We start from the raw sequence: 17,667 nt of genomic DNA on the forward strand, positions 1-17,667 counted from the left end.
ATCCATGAGGAATTTGCCCCCATGACCCATACTTTATTCTGGGTCTTTTCTACTGACTTGTCATTCTTTTTATTTTGTAAGTGTAAGGTGTACAATATGATATTTTGATATACACAGTGAAATAGTTACAATAGGTAAGAATTTAACATATTCACCATCTCATAGAATTATATTTTTCTTTTTGTGATAGTACCACCTCAAATCTCCTCAGAAAATTTCTAGTGTACTATAGAGTATCATTAACTATATTACTCATACTGTTTTCCTATTTCTTGATTTATTCATCTGACATAACTGCAACGTTGTAACCCTTGATCTACATCTCACCCCATTCCCATCCCCACCCCTCACCAGTGGTAATCATCATTTTATTTTCTGTTGCTATTTATTCAGTTCATTTTGTTTGTTTTAGCTTCCGCATATAAGAGAGATCATGCAGTATTCTTTCTGCAACTGGCTTATTTCATTTAGCATAATGTCTAATGTCATTCATGCTGTCAATAATGTAGGCTCCTCTTCTTAAAAGATGAATAATGTTCTATTCTAATATATATATATATATAACATATATATATACTTAATGTTTATATGCTTCAATTTTTTATTACTTATGGTTTTAATTAATTCTTTTTCTCTTTCAAATCTGCTCTTAACGTATTTATTAAGCTCATAATTAAAATTATTTCATTTTTAAAATAAAGTGTTAATTTTAAAAGGCTTTGGGATTTACCTAAGTGTTGCAAAGATAGGACTACAGGCTCTCGTATGCCCTACATTCAGCTTCCCTATTGTTAATTACCATCGTATGGTACTTTTATCAGAACTAATGAACCAATATTAATAAGTCAACTATTCAATTTTTAAGTTTTTATCATTTCATTATATTTTCTCTTATGTTTTCTGGAACCCTGGTGAAATGCACCTTGTAATCTATTTTCCTCAAATATTAATCATAGTTATATGAATATTCTTGTCCAATAACTTTAACAATGGGGTTATCTGTAAGTTGATTTCTGTAGCTGTTTTCTGTTTTGTTTGTTTTTGTTTTTTGTATAGCTGGTGTGTTTTTTTTATAATGTCAATCATTTATAAAAAATTTTGGAAGTTCTGGAAAATGTGTTTTTTATCCAGAGAATGTTCATTTGACCCTCCAATATAGTGAAAACTATATTAAACCCAGCAATAATTGGATTAATTTCAAAGCAAGGTTCTTTCTGCCTACTTCTGGTACATTTGCACTACTAAGAAGCAGCTTTCCAGTGAGTACTGCCTGAACGTCTTGAGCAATAACCAGGGCTTCTATTATTTGGTGGTTTGAGTACTCGTTGCATTTTTGCAGTTATGTGAGATTGCAGATACTCTTGGTCTGCTTTTGGACAGCTTTCTGTTTGTCTCTTTAGTTCTCTGCCTTGAATCACTTAATTTGCAAATATCTTAAAGAGAAAACTATGGGTCGTTTAGGATTGATCCTCCTTGATCTTGGCCTTCTAACACTTAGCTGCTCTCGCTGAACTGAATTTCTCATTAGTTTTTTTTTTAGAGTTAAGCCATTTCTCAAAGCTCTTCTGGCTTCTTTACCTTTTAGCCAAAGCCCTTTGCCTGGATTTCTTCACCACTTGTGCTTCATGAATTTGCAATCAGTACTAAGAAAAATAGCTCACAGAATGCACAGGTCTTGGCTCTTCAAGTCCTAATTGCCTTGTAAGCTCACTGATTTCCTGAAACAAATTGTTTTCTCTAATATTATATGATCTATCTAATTTTCTCAGTGAGATCATTTATCTACCATAAGCCACCCTATTTTGGGTAAAATGAAAATCTTTCTTCATCATTCTTTTACTATTGTAATTTGTTTTACTCATGTAAGGTAAAACAGATGCTGTAAATTGTGCAAAGTCTAAGTACAGAGAAAAAGGTCTTTATAAAATGCATTTTTATGCAAGCAATAATCAATATTTTAATATTTTGACCTGGGAGGTACATGTATTTGATGCTAGAGGAGGTAAAAATATTTAACCTGGAAATACTTGTACCTCTCAGATCAAATTATTAAAATATTGATTATTGCTTACATCACAAAAGGCCCCTAGAGACCATTCGCCATTATGCTGAGAATGGCTATTTTAACCATAATCTCTAGCTCCATCGATCAATGTTATCTGTTTTTAAATTTCATATAAATTGGATCATACAATATGTCTTTTGTGTCAGTTTTTGTCACATAACAATTTACTTTGAGATTTGTCAATGTAGTTGCATATATCAGTATTTTGCTATTATTTTTTTCTGATGTGTGTTTTTTTTCACTATGTGAACATATCACAATTTATTTATCCATTCTATCCATGATAGATAAATTGGTTATTTCTGCTTTGAGACTCATGCATGTATCTGCTACTTACAGTCTCACACAAGTCTATCTGTAACCATCAGGCATTCAATTTTGAGGAGTATGTGCCTAACAATGAACATTTTGAAATATGAAGCAGTACATGCATTCTCACTGCAGTAAGATAAAGCCAAAAAGCTATTTATAAGTACCACTGTTTTCTATTTTTCTGGAACTGCTAGTCAATATAACTAGGAAAGAAACCAAATTAAATATAGAAATATTGCAATAGTGAAGACAAAATGATTATCACTAGTAAGAATAAGATTCCCTAACTGAAACCACAAGAACAAAAAGCAAAAACATCAAAATAATGAATGAACCAAATAAATGGAAGTTTATTCATTAAATGAATAAACAAAAACCTAAAGTAAGTCATCCTGCTTAGAAAACATAAAAACTATCCTAGACACCCAAATTGCATCTGACTTTAAAAAAGCAGGAAATGTTTCCAAAGACCAACCAAAATGAGTGAATAAAACAAATAAAATGGTTCAAATATTGCAGTCTTCAAACTTAATGTTTTAAAAAGTCAACAGACTTAAGGGTCAGGCACAGTGGCTCATGTCTGTAATCCCAGCACTTTCGAAGGCTGAGGAGGCTGAAAGCAGCCTGTGCAACATGGCAAAAACCTGTCTCTACAGAAAAATGGAAAAATTAGGTGTGGCGATGCACACCTCCTAGCTATTCAGGAGGCTGATCTGGGAGAATTACCAGAGCCTGGGGAAGTCGAAGCTACAGTGAGCCATGATTGTGCCAGTGCACACCAGCCTCCAGCTCGGGCAGCAGAGTAAGACCCTGTCTAAAAACAGCTTAATCGAATTTACAACATAGAATCCAGACGTTCAGGTAAATAACTGTGTTATAAGTTGTCATTATATAATTGGCGTAATGTAATTTGAATTTTGCCCTTCTTCTTGATGCCTACAAACATAATTGTTTTTACAAAAAACAAAACAAAACAAAACAATTTTTCCAAGGATAGCATATAATATATACCTTATCAACCAGAAGAAAACAATTTAGATATTTTTCTATTTCTATGGGAGAATTAATGCAACTTATAGGGAGAGTATAGGATTTCTGTTCAATAGAAGTAACATTATTTTAAATCAAATCACTTCTTCTTCCATATGAACAACTAAAGAAAGACAGAAGACTTATGACAGATTTTATTTCTATATTTCTGTTTTTTAGCCATAGTACATTCCACCAGTAGTGACCATCCAGGGAGATTAGCAACTGCATTTATTAATTAACACAGTCTCTAAACTTTAATATTGCCTACCTAGGTATGAGTAATTGTGAAAACATAATACACATTCACACACACACACACACACACAAAAAAAAAAAAACAAAAAAAACAAAAAACAAAAACAAAAACAAAAAAAAAAACAAGAAGAAAAACTGCTAAGAGCCTAAAACGTACACAAACATATACAGGATATTCAATTAATTTTATTTCAGTATATTTGAAGATACAGTTAACTTGTGCCTTCATTAACTAAAAAAAATCAGTCAAATATATACGTCCAGAAAAGCACTCAATACATATTTATGGATAGAAGCTTGCACATTTAATTTCTTATTATAATATTCTCATTAAACCTTGATTAGATCAGTAATATAGTGCTAGACACATAGTACACAACTCATAATTGTTGAACTTGAATTTGAAGCAGTATTTAGGTTAATGGTCTGTAACTCTATTTTACTCTGTGGCCTGGCAACAAGAAGGGGTTTCTATTCCATGACCATGACCCCTAAACTTTTCTGGATGGTTAGAGATGAGAAGGCAAAAACATAAACATTCTCTTTGGGCAAGGCTTTCTCAATTTTCCTGTTTGGGGATAATAAAGCATGAGTTTTAATTAAGTTTGTAGACTTACCATCTGTGAGCATCTGGAGTTTCATTCTGTTGCAGTGTTGAAGCAAGTGCACCAATTCCAATTCTGAAAGTATAGAATATGTAGAACAAATAGCAAGGTAATGGACAGCAGTTATTTTATTTTCCTTAAGGTCACTTTTCATTCTGTATATGAGTCTACGAAAGAATTTATATCACCGTTCAAAGTCATTTATATTCTATTATCATATGCACAAAAGTTCATAATAAAACTATCTTTTTTCTCTTTTAATGATTTGCTAAATTTCAGATTTTTTATTCTAAGCTAACCACTCTTGAACTACAGTTTCCTGGGACCACTGTTTTTCTAATAGATAAGACAAAAGCATTCATTTTGTTTAGAAAGCTAGTTGGGTTTTTTTGTTGTTGTTGTCTTTTTTTTTTTTAGGTATTGCTATAAAAAGTAATTCTGAGATGTGCTGTTTTTTGCCTAAAAGAAAGTCTGGAAAACAGAAAGTTCTGGTTGTAACAACATTTTCAAAATGATAGAATAATTTTTTTATCTATAAGGTTAAATAAGATGATACTGAGACCATTTTTAGGTTACAAAGCAGGAAAACAATGTTAATTGATGCTAAATCATCCAGAGTACAGTTAAAATCATAGCATAAAATTACCATCATTAATATGTAATTTAATTATCAGTTCTAGATAGCATATGTTGTTGGAAATGCATTTAAACTAGTCTTTTGTTATAATTGTTGCCAAAAACATTGATCAAATAACATATATTTCTGCAAATGGAGACAATGTGATATTGTAGAAAAGCACAATCACTAGACCTAAACCTTAGCTCCAAAGAAATATCAATAATTTACATGTACTTTCAGATAGAAGTATCTTAACACCCTATAAAATAGCAGACTTCTGTCAGTTAAATGGAAATCTACATTTAAAATATAAATTGGTGTCTTGAGATTTTTAAAAAAGCATTTTCTATGGAAAGTATAGTACATGTTTTAGTTATCTATTGCTGTGCATAAAACTACCCCAAACCTTCTTAACCAGCAGCTATTTTATCATATAGTATAATTTCTAAGGGATAGAATTTTGCAAAGGAGTCAGCTGAATGATTTTTTTTTTTTTTTTAATTTGACCTTAACTGAGTCAGTTGGTGATAATCATCTGACAGATGGTTTGGTCTGAAAAATCTTAAACAGCTTTATTTACATGGTTTTTTTGTTTGTTTGTTTGTTTTTCCTTACTAATGATGACTAGAAAATAGTCAACCAGAGTGCCTACTCAGGCTTCTTCTACTGGCTTGGGATTCCTCACAGTGTGGCAGTCTCAAGATAATCAGACTTATGGAGTGGCTCAGGGCTCCAGTGAATCGTTTTCAATAGATCTAGGCAAATGTTGCAAAGCTTTTCACAACTTAGCCTTAAAAGTCCCAGACTGTCACATGCTCTTAGTTTTATTGATTTCCACTAACACTAATCCAAATCAAGAGGGGTAGAAATAAACATTGCCCTTCAGTGAGAGAAGTAACAAAGCATTTATGTCCACCTTTAATCTAACACAATATACAAACAAAATAGTATATATTTCATGAATATACAAATTGACATATTTTTACACATTGGATGTGCCTGAATTATCACTACTCAGATTTAAAAAAAACAGAACACTACCTGCTCTCTAGTAGCTCCACTTTTTTCTCTCTTTTTTCAGTTATTAGCCACTCCCTGAAAACCAACCAGTACCCTAACTTTATTTTTATTTATTTATTATTATTATTTTTCTTTTAGATGGAGTCTCACGCTGCCCCCAGGCTGGAGTGCAGTGGCACATTCTTGTGTCACAGCAACCTCCATCTCCTGGGTTGAAGCAATTCTCCTGTCTCAGCCTCCCGAGTAGCTGGGATTACAGGTGCACACCACCACACCCAGCTAATTTTTGTATTTTTAGTACAGACAGGGTATCACCATGCTGGCCAAGCTGGTCTCAAACTGCTAACCTCATGATCCACCCACCTCAGCCTCCCAAAGTGCTGAGATTACAGGTGTGAGCCACCATGCCCAGCCCAATATCCTAACTTGTAAAAGCATAGATTAGTTCTTGTGCTTTATGATAGTGGAGTCAGAACTCTATTTCGTTTAAACCTAGCTTCTTTTGACCAATATATTATATATGGGAGAATTCATCTGTATTGTTAAGTATAGTTTCAGTGTTTATTTTCATTGCTATAAAGTATCTACTGTGAGAATTGTAGGGGAGGCAAAACTTTATCTCTACTCTCTTAAGGTTCTAGCTGGTCTTGAGAATTAAATTTAAAAAAAGATAGAATAGCAAGAAAAAAAAAATCACAGCTTAGGTTTTACATGACACCAGAGCCATCTTAAGTAATTGGAAACCCAAAGAAGTGGCAAAACCCTGATGCTTTTATATTAGGTTGACAAAAGAGAGGCCATTGTGGAAAAATAACAAATCATGTACAAAGCATAAGAAATGTAAGAATCATTTTTAAAAGGTGTGTTTGTATAGAATTCTCTTAGCTATGACTCCACACTGCAGAATGTTTCTTTTTTCCTGGTACAGGGAGGATATCTTTCACATGGGAGTTTTTATCACCAATTTTCAGAAGCAAAGGGGAGTTTAAAATGTTTTTCTTGCATCTGTTGTTTCTTGAGTTTGTTTAGATCAAAATAATCTTTATACCAAAGTGGCAAAATTTGGGGAACATATTCTTTCACCCTTCAGAATAGAACAAAATTAGTTTACCCATTCTATTTCAGAGCACATAGAATATTTAAATCGTTTCTAGTTTTGGCTATGTCTTAAAAGTACAGATGTCTTCTCATTTGTACTCTTTTTCTTTCTAGATACAAGAAACAACTTTTCCACAGTATCACGTGGAATAATAGAACTGTTTTTTCATATTAAAAAAAGTGGGACAGACTATTGATAATTTTCTGCTAACATATATTCTATACGTATTTGGTGGAGATGATGTTGAAAATCCATAACAGCCCAAATCAATAATTTTTAAGGGGAAAGACACTCTTGTCCCTGGAAAAAGTTACTTTAAGGTATCACTATTTCTTTTTTTAATAAACTTTTTTATTGTGAGTATTTAAGATATACAATATGATGTTATGGGATACAAAAAGACTATAGTGAAACAAGTTAAAATATTCATCATCTCTCATAGTTACCTTTTTTTGTTTCTGTAGCAAGAGCAGCTAAAATCTACTCATTTAGCATAAATCCAAAATGCAGTATAATTTAGTTACCTATAGCCTTGATGTTATAGTATCTCTAGACTTGTTCATCCTATATAGTTGCTACTTTGTATCCTCTGACCCTATTTCCGCCTCACTGCCTCCTCGTACCCTTGCTAACCACTGTTTTGATCTATTTGTATATTTGAATATTTTTTAGCTTCCACATGTAAGCAAGATCATACTACCCAAAGGATTATAAATCATTTTGCTATAAAGACACATGCAAACATATATTTATTGCAGCACTATTTACAATAGCAAAGACTTGGAACCAACTCAAATGCCCATCAGTGATAGACTAGATAAAGAAAATATGGCACATATACACCACGGAATACTATGCGACCATAAAAATAATGAGTTCATGTCCTTTACAGGGACAGGATGAAACTGGAAGCCGTCATTTTCAGCAAACTAACACAGGAACAGAAAACCAAACACCGCATGTTCTCACTAGTAAGTGGGAGTTGAACAATGAGAACACATGGCTACAGGGAGGGGAATATCACAGACTTGGGCCCGTTGGGGACAGGGCAAGGGGAGGGAGAGCATTAGGACAAATACCTAATGCATGTGGGGCTTAAAATCTAGATGACAGGTTGATAGATGCAGGAAACCACCATGGCACAATTATACCTATGTAACAAACATGCACATTTGATATATGTATCTCAGCATTTAAAGTAAAAAAAAAAAGAGAGAGAGAGGGAGATTATGCAATATATTTCGTTCCATATCTGGCTTATTTCACTTATATTTTTCCAACTTTTATGTTCAAGGGTACATGTGCAGGATGTGCAGGTTTGTTACACAGGTAAACATGTGCCATGGTGGTTTGCAACACAGATCATCCCACCACCTACGTATTAAGCCCAGCATCCATTAGCTATTTTTCTGATGCTCTCTCTCCCCCTTTGACAGGCCCCAGTGTGTGTTGTTGTTCCACTCATCATTCAACTCCCACTTATTAGTGAGAACATGTGGTGTTTAGTTTTCTGCTCCTGTGTTAGCTGATGATAACAATTTCCAGCATTAGTTTAGTTTTCTGCTCCTGTGTTGTTGCTGATGAAAACAACCCCATTCATGTCCCTGCAAAAGATATGATCTTGTTTCCTTTTTTGGCTGCATAGTATTTCATGGTGTATACGGGAAATATACCACATTTTCTTTGTCAAGTCTATCACTGATGGGCATTTAGATTGATTCCATGTCTTTACTATTGTGAGTTGTTCTGCAATGAGCATACATGTGCATGGGTCTTCAGAATAGAATAATTTGTATTCCTTTGGGTATATACCCAGTAATGGGGTTGCTGGGTCAAATGGTAGTTCTGCTTCCAGGTCTTTGAGGAATCATCCTATTGTTTTCCACATGGTTGAACTAATGTACACTCTCATCAACTGTGTAAAAATATTCATTTTTCTTTGCAACCTTGCCAACATCTGTAGTTTTTTGACTTTTTAATAATCACCATTCTGACTAGTATGAGATGGCAGTCTCATTGTGGTGTTTATTTGCATTTCTCTAATGATCAGTGATGTTGAACTTTTTTTTTTCATGTTTATTGGCTACATGTATCTCTTATTTTGAGAATGTCACTTCTTACTCTTTTTTTTTTCTACATCACATAGGTAATGTGCCAATGTCTTAAGGTTTAAGGAAGGCACATCTCACACGAGTATGAAAACCCAGTCCCTATTCTTATGAACCACCACAGGATCCTTAACCATTTTGAGTTGATTTTGTGTACAGTATAAAATAATCATATAATTTCATTCTGTTGCTTGTGAAAATCCAGTTTTTCCAGCACCATTTATTGAGGAGACAATCCTTTCCCTTTTTACCAAAAGTACCTCTTGGTACTTTTCTAAAAAATTATTTGACTGCATATATTTGAATTTATTTATGGGCTACTGTTTCACTGGTCTATGTGTCTGTTTTTATGCCAGTACCATAATGTTTGATGTACTACTATACCTCTCTAATATAATTTTAAATCAGGAAATGTGTAAGGTATCATTATTTATAATCACTAAACAAACACCCAGTATATTTTTCAAATAGCTGAAAACAAGGATTTATTGCATTTATTTTAGGCCATGGTCTCCGAGATTAAGAATTATTTTTGGTAAGATTTTCATTACCATGTTTTTCCTAATCCTATAAATATTTTTGTTTTTTCAATTTAAATCACAATCCCTATGGCTAAGATTATAGAATAATGAAATTTTCCCTTGAAGAGTCTTAGAATAATGTATTGCCAGTCCAGGGTATAATACATAGGAACTTAAAACTTTGGGAAAAAATATAACTCTTGAAAAATAAATCCAAGAAAAATATTCTCAACAATTATAGAGAAAAATAAACTTCCTTATTCATGAAACAGTGCATCAATCATTTTTTTTCAAACTGAAATAAATACAGCCTGAAAGCAGATGACAATGGATTCTCTTTGCCTTTTCATGGGATTACTTCCTCACTGATATGAATTATTTGGAACACAAATAAATGACAAAATACAACCTTGTTTGAAATTGAATTTTCAGATTGAGCAGGAGAGAGGAATGACAGTTTGTTTCACCATTAGCTATCAATCAACAAAGTATGCTAAACTGTAGAACATGTTCTCTAACTATATTTTACAGAAACATATAATGTACACTTTTAATTAACAATTGCTTTGATGCTTGGTAGATGTTTCTAAGGATTCTTCATTTTATCATTTTACTTATACACTATCTTTTGAGAACGTTGATAATAATTTTGTTCTTTTTCTTTAATCAACTTTGTACTTATGGTAATTTCTATGATGTCTAAAGTTAGTCTTTTTATTTATATCATATCCTAACTGACATTTTTCTGATCAAATGCCAAGAGCCAAAGAAGAATTGGTTTTAAGACTTACAGGGTAAGTTCTTAAAACTTACAGGGTAAGTTCCTATGGCTTTAAAATGCCTAGAAGAAAAAAGAAAATCTGCAGAAGAAATAAATTTGTTCCAAATTTTCATATAATGACATATTGAAAAATATGTGTAAGTTAAAATTTTTAAAGGTGTTCAGATATTGTTTGTTATATATTTGTTTGTTATTTAATAATATTTTCATTCTTGATTTTTTATTTTTTGAGACAGGGTCTTTCTCTGTCTCCCAAATTGGAGGGTGGTGGCACAATCTTGGCTCACTGCAGCCTTTACCTCCCACGCTCAAGGAATCCTCCAGACTCAGCTTCCCAAGTAGATGGAACTACAGGCACCCACCACCACATCCAGATAATTTTTTAATGTTTCATAGAGACAGGATTTTGCCATGTTGCCCAGGCTGGTCTTGAACTCCTGAACTGAAATGATCCTCCCACCTGAGCCTCCCAAACTGCTGGGATTACAGGTGTGAGCCACTACCCACAGCCCATTAATCTTTAAAAGCTATCTTTATCACAGCAACTGTGACTGACTTTATCCCTATTCATAGATCAAATATCAGGAATTTGGAGCGTCCCTTGTTCATTATTCTTGACTGGAAATTGAACCACCAGCCCTTGTGGATGTTACTATGCAAAGATAAATGTGAGGGTTCACCATATTTATTCAATTCTCTTCTATGGTCAGGACATCCCTGCACATAGTTTGTGTTGACTTCACTTTTTTAGCCCATCTATTAGTTGAATCTAAAGGTTATATTACAAGGATCACAAATGATGCAGAAAAAGACAAACCAGGGGAGAGAGGTTTCATTGAGCACAATGACTGGATTTCAGCCAAGCCAATCCCTCATGGACGTCAATGTACATGAGAATGACTGAAGTCAAGTATGAAAATCGTTACCTGTGGCTCATTACCCTCATTTGGTCCATGTTACCCTTTTAGGTCAAGTTTCACAGCAAGGCCAGAATTTCCAAAATGTCAAAGGCAAAGCTGCTGCCATAAACCTCATTAAAATAGAAAACCTCCTTATTAAAAAGATGTTTTATGTAATAAATGCCAACTTATAAACACTGAAAAAAGCAGCAATAGCAAATCTTTAGCACAGCTTGGTGATTCTCAGACTGAAGTTTGAATTTTAGTCCTGAGCCTGACTGTTATTTAATGGATTATGCTACATTTCTGAGAGCAGGACCACAGGGTGGCTAAAAATGTGGAGTGTGTGTGTGTGTGTGTGTGTGTGTGTGTGTGTGTGTGTGTGCAACATATTTTGGGAGTTCAGAAAAGTCAGGTAATTTTGCTAAATGTTTATCCTCTTAGGTCTTATCTTTATTAAAAACAATAATTATTGGGCAGACCAAGATTTTCTTTTCTTTTAACATAATAATTTGGACGTACTTCCCTATTTTGTCACAATTTTCTGTTTAGTTTATCAGTCTATTTCTGTAACTTTACAAAGTTAGATGTTTATTTCTTTAATTTTATTGTCCATATTCACTATAACTTTTTTGATGAACATAAAAATATTCCTGTTGTTACAAGGCTCCTCCCATGGTGCTGAAAAGCATTTTCATAACTAATATTTGAAAGAATGAATGAAGAAATGAATGCCTGAGGTTACAGTGCAAGGGGCAAAACAGAAGGCAAAGAAACAAGTACAAGACAGAAGCAACTGAACTAGGCCACCAGTCAGATGTGACTACATTTACATGACTTCCAGAAAAAAATGGTAACATCTAAAAATGCATTTTCATTATGTTGGCAATGGTTGAGAGAGAGAGAAAGAGTGTGTGTGTGTGTGTGTGCGCGCGCACGCACGCATGCATGTGTGTACATAAAATGATACAATAATTCCGTTAGCTTAATTCAATAACTTTTACATTCTCAGGAAATAAATAGGAGATAAAACTCATTAACAAGACTTTCTAGTGAGATTATTTTAATGACTTCTTTTAATAGTTTTACTTTAGGCATATGGTCAATCAAATGCTGTAGACTACTTAGATTTCTCTAACAGATTTCCCTAGAGGAAATCATGGCACTACAGTATCATACAAAAAGATAAGGATGTGGCAGTGACTGCTAGATGTTAACAGGAGCCTTCTTTAAGGGACAGGGGGATAAGAATATTGAACTTTTGTGCCATTAGATATAGCCATATGACTAAATAATCTAATGAAATATGGGAGAAAGCGATAGGCCACACTTCCCAGCAAGGCCCATGGAAAACTTCCTGTGTGATCTTTGCTCTCTTTTGCGTCTGCCACCAACTGATGGGCAGGACCCTGTGACATCACTTGCAGGTAAGCTGCCCAGGAGACCTTTCAGATCAAAAGGTCATGGAATGTTCCATGATTGAGTATGAAATTTCATTTGGTTCAGCAATTAAAATGCAGGAGTTTTGAGTTATGGCAATACAATCAGTACAATGATATTCTGATTAACGAACGTTTTTGAGTTACAGCAATACAACCAGTACAATGATATTCTGGTTAATGAACATTTTTAAACTAACTTTTAAATACTTTACAGAATACATTGCTGTTATAGAATAATTTCTATAATAAAAATTCTTATTTATTAAGAATAAACATACGCTAAAAATAAAAGATTTGTGCAATGAATCTACATACATCATCTACTTTAAACAATTATATACTTTCTGTTATATTGACTTTATCTTTCTTTCCGTATATGGGCATTGCTTTTTAATTTTTATTTCTCTTAATTTGAAAGTAAGGTACAGCCAGGCACGGTGGCTCATACTTGTATTCCCAGCATTTTGGGAGGCTGAGGCATTTCATCACTTGAAATGAACAGTTTAAGACCAGCCTCATCAACATGGTAAAGCCCTACCTCTACTAAAAGTACAAAAATGAGGTAGGCATGGCAGTGGGCACCTGTATCCCAGCTACTTGGAAGGTTGAGACAGGAGAATTGCTTGAATCTGGGAGGCAGAGGTTGCAGTGAGCTGCAGTAGTGCTGCTGCACGCCAGCCCAAGAAATAAACTGAGACTTCGTTTAAAAAAAAAAAAAAAAGAAAGAAAGAGAAAAAAAGGAAGAAAGTAAGCTACAGAAATCATCATACTTTTCTCCATAATACTTCAGAATGCATTTTCTAAGATAGAAAATAATAATGGTTTTCTATTGTCATCTAATATCTAGTCCACACTCAAATTCTCAATGATTTCAATAACTGCATTTTATAACTGCTTCTTGTAATTTGGAATCTGAGTCAGAATTCAGGCTCTACCTTTAGTTACTATATCTCTTTAATCTCTAAGACCAAAAGAGCACTGCTTTCTCCTACTTGTTCATCATTATTATCTTCTTTTCTGTGTGCTTTCCTTTCTTATTACCACTGTAACAAATTACCACAAATATGGTGGATTAAAACAATACAAATATATTCTCTTACAGTTCTGAAAATTAGAAGTCCAAAAAGAGTCTCAAGAGTCTAAACTCAAAATGTCATCAGAGCTGGGTCCTTCAGAGAGTCCATGAGAGTCTGGTCCTTTCCTCTTCCACTTATAGATTTCCAGCAATTCTTGGCCCCTGGACACATTCCTCTAAGCTCTGCTTCTATAGGCACATCACCTTTTTTTCTGCTGTAGCCAAGTATCCCTCTGTATTCCTCTCATAGGGACACTTGTAACTACACTGATGGCTTACTATGTAAACACCAGGATAAACTCCCCTTCTTAAGAACCCTAAACTGGGCAAGGTGACTCATGCCTGCAATCCCAGCACTTTGGGAAGCTAAGGCAGGCAGATGACTTGAGGTCAGGACTTCAAGACCAGCCTGGCCACCATGGTGAAACCCCATCTCTACCAAAAATACAAAAATTAACCAGGCATGGTGGTATGCATCTGTAAGCCCAGCTGCTCAAGGGGCTGAGGCAGGAGAATCACTTGAACCCAGGAGGTGGAGGTTGCAGTGAGCTGAGATCATGCCAATGTACTTCAGCCTGTGTGACAGAGCAAGACTGTCTCAAAAAAAAAAACAAACAAAACAAAACACACGCACACATACAAACAAACCTAAACACCTGTTTAAAGTCTGTTTTGCCATAAAATGTGACATTCACTGGCAGTGGTTGAATATGTGTGTGTGTGGTACCAAGGATTGGGATATGGACATCTTAGTGAGCCATTCTGAGCCTACCATAGAATGTGTAATGTTTATTTGGGAAAACCAGGCCAGTTGCCTTAAAGAGTGCCCTACATTCTAGATTCGCCTATTACTTACTTACCTTTGTTATTTAACTTGTTCCTTTATGTTTTATATTTCTTAAATGATAGGGATTCAGTCTTAAGCTTGAAGAAATGTGGACTAAACCTTTTTGGTGAAAATAATTTACAGTAGTTGTTATTATTAAAGTGATCACTGCCAGGTATTGCATCATAAAGATATATATTTTTTTCATTTGCAATTTCAAGTAATCTACCAAGTTACATTTTAACATTATGTGACCATCATATTCCATAATATTTTACCTAGGTTTTAGCTTCCATTGATGATCCTACTATCTTGTGTTACCTACTTTTATTTCTGCCTCTTCTGCAAAATCTCTGAAAGCTTTGCTAATCCCTTCTTTCTTCCTTTACAGACACAGTTCTATGAAGGTAATTTAATCTTTCTTTGATACTAAAAAATCTTATAAACTCTGGGGTCATCACATGAACATTAATTTTCTTTGAACAGTTATAGAATAACAGGGAAGAAAATTCTGATGATTTAAGACCTCCGGTTACAAGGATCCTGTTTTAAAAGGTTTTGAAACAAAAACAATTTCCTATATCTTACAGTAATTAAAAAAAAACCCAAACAATTTATTGGACCAGACCTAGGATCAGTAATGATATCATAGCCATATCAAAAGTGAAGCTGAAACATTGTGTTCTGTTCTTTGCATTACAGTAAGAGGGTACCACCTTCTGGAAGTTGGAGTGCTTTGATATCATGGTTTATGTTGGCTCACATGAAATTTGCCTTGATGTGGAAGGCCCTCTCAGTAGGGGTTATCAGACCTGTTTTTCTCAAAGGGAGCTGCTTATGTCCAGATGGAGCTCACTGTGAGAATGTGGTCATGATCACCTTTCCATTTGATTTTCATTCTCAAAAAATTATAATCATCTCACCAGCAGGAAACTGATCAAAATTCCCCTGGAAGTTTTATTTGATTGAAATTTGGTATCATTTTCTGTATTGCCCATTTCTGAAACCTTCTGCACAGTTACTAATGAAACAGTTTTGTTGCCAAAAGGAAGTCAGAGTGCCAAAGCCAATGGCATGTAAGATGCTGACCAGCTGTTTCCTTTCTCCTGGAAGTACTGACTCTGAGAATAAACAGGAAAAACGTTAGGATCAGGACTTTAGGTTGGATGGGATTAACTTCCTGACTGAGATGTGTAATGATGGCAAGCTCTGTAATTTTATTTCCTGAATATATTCATGAGGAATGACAGCCAGATTTTTAAATACACCAAAATAAGATAGAGGAAAATATATTTTTAAAGTTCAAACATTTGAATTCTTTTTGTTTTTCCTACTAGAAACTTTTCCCACATCAGAGAGTAAGTTAATACTTAATTTTGCTTCAGATTATTTTTTGTTTTTCTTTAAGTTTTCTATAGAAGGACCAGCTACTTAACAATACAGTATGAACGGAGACAAAATACCATTGTGAAATTCCTAAAAGCTTCTGAAGAGGAGCTTTACAGATAGAAGGTACAAAATTACAAGTTATTTGAGTTTATGAACTTAAAAAACAGAAGCTATGCTATTTTAGAAAGGCACAGTAGCTTACACCTGCAATCCCAACATTTTGGGAGCCCAAGGCGGGTGGATAACCTGAGGTCAGGAATTCAAGACTAGCCTGACAAATATGGTGAAACCCTGTCTGTACTAAAAATATAAAAACAAGCCGGGCACAGTGGTGGGGGCCATAGTCCCAGCTACTTGGGAGGCTGAGACAGGAGAATTGCTTGAACCCAGGAGGTGGAGGTAAGTGACATGGTGCCACTGCACTCCAGCCTGGATGACAGAGAAAGATTCTGATGAAAGAAAGAAAGAAAAAAGAAAGAGAGAAAGAAAGAAAGAAAGAAAGAAAAAGAAAGAAAGAAGAAAGAAAGAGAGAAAGAAAAGAAAGAGAGAGGTGAGAGAGAAAGAAGGAAGGAAAGAGAGAAGGAAAGAAGGCAGGCAGGAAGGAACAAAGGAAGGAAGGAAGGCTGGGACGGAAGGAGGGAGGGAGGGAAGGAGGAGAGGATCATTGTGAAGTCAGGGTAGGTGGTGCTTTTTGATTCTCAGTGTGTCAGGTGCTGGAATAAATCCTGATCCAAAGCTCTTGGCACCAGCTGGAGCCCTGGCAAGGCTGTGCCTCAATACCAGAAAATGTCATCATCTGAAGATCTTCCTCGCTGAGCTCAGTCTTAGAAGGCCTAGCGTAGCTGATGATTCTAAGTGCAGTGCTAGGAAATGGTCTCCACTCAAGGATATACTTTAAAATGATTCTCTTACTGCATGGCAGAAGCAGGAGCAGGACCCAGCCTCCATTACTGGGATCTGATTCCAAGATCCAGTGAAGGCAGGGATATGATATCATTTCCCTTTCCTCTAGGCCAGTGATCCTCAAATTTTAATGTGCCTCAGAATCCCATGAGTGACTTGCTCAAACCCACATTTCTAGACTCCACCCACAGAATCATAAGAATTTGCATTTGTAACAGATTCTCCAGTGATGCTTCTGCTGCCCACCTTGGGGACCACTTCCATTTTTTGTTGGGAATCATGTCAGAGATCCAAACCTAGCTCTTCCACTTAATCTGCAGCTTCTATCCAATCCTGACTGACAAGAACATTACGTCTTTCTTCAAAGCAGTGCTTGAGAACCCAATTGTGCTGACTTTCTCCAGCCAGGGCCTTCATACCTCCCTCCCTGTGACTACGGAAAAGAGAATAGCTCAAAACCCAAAGAACACTGGCAGGTGTGGCTGAGAACATTTCTGTTTGGCATAATACTGGGTTGGGGCACAATATATTCCTGAATAATTAGTCATTTTGAAGACCACATGCCCCTAGCACCATGGAAATTCCATGGATCGGGAGCATGCTGTCTTGCCTCAGATTTGACTCTCCAAGACTAACACTTACAAGGCAGGTATTCTGCTTCTACCCATTGGCTAGCTGGATTTCATTGTAGTTCAGGCCACTAAAGTAGTTTTAAG

General features: G+C 35.1%; 1 non-coding gene across 1 annotated transcript; it reads right to left on the reverse strand.

Annotated features, from left to right (window-relative positions):
* Positions 1–9,143: 9,143 nt before the first annotated feature.
* LOC120364200 (small nucleolar RNA U13) lies at positions 9,144–9,242 on the reverse strand. Its single transcript, XR_005579540.1, has one exon. It is a non-coding gene; the product is annotated as a small nucleolar RNA U13 (small nucleolar RNA).
* Positions 9,243–17,667: the final 8,425 nt, after the last annotated feature.

Source organism: Saimiri boliviensis, chromosome 2 (assembly GCF_048565385.1).
Source record: "Saimiri boliviensis isolate mSaiBol1 chromosome 2, mSaiBol1.pri, whole genome shotgun sequence".
Taxonomy (NCBI): domain Eukaryota; kingdom Metazoa; phylum Chordata; class Mammalia; order Primates; family Cebidae; genus Saimiri; species Saimiri boliviensis.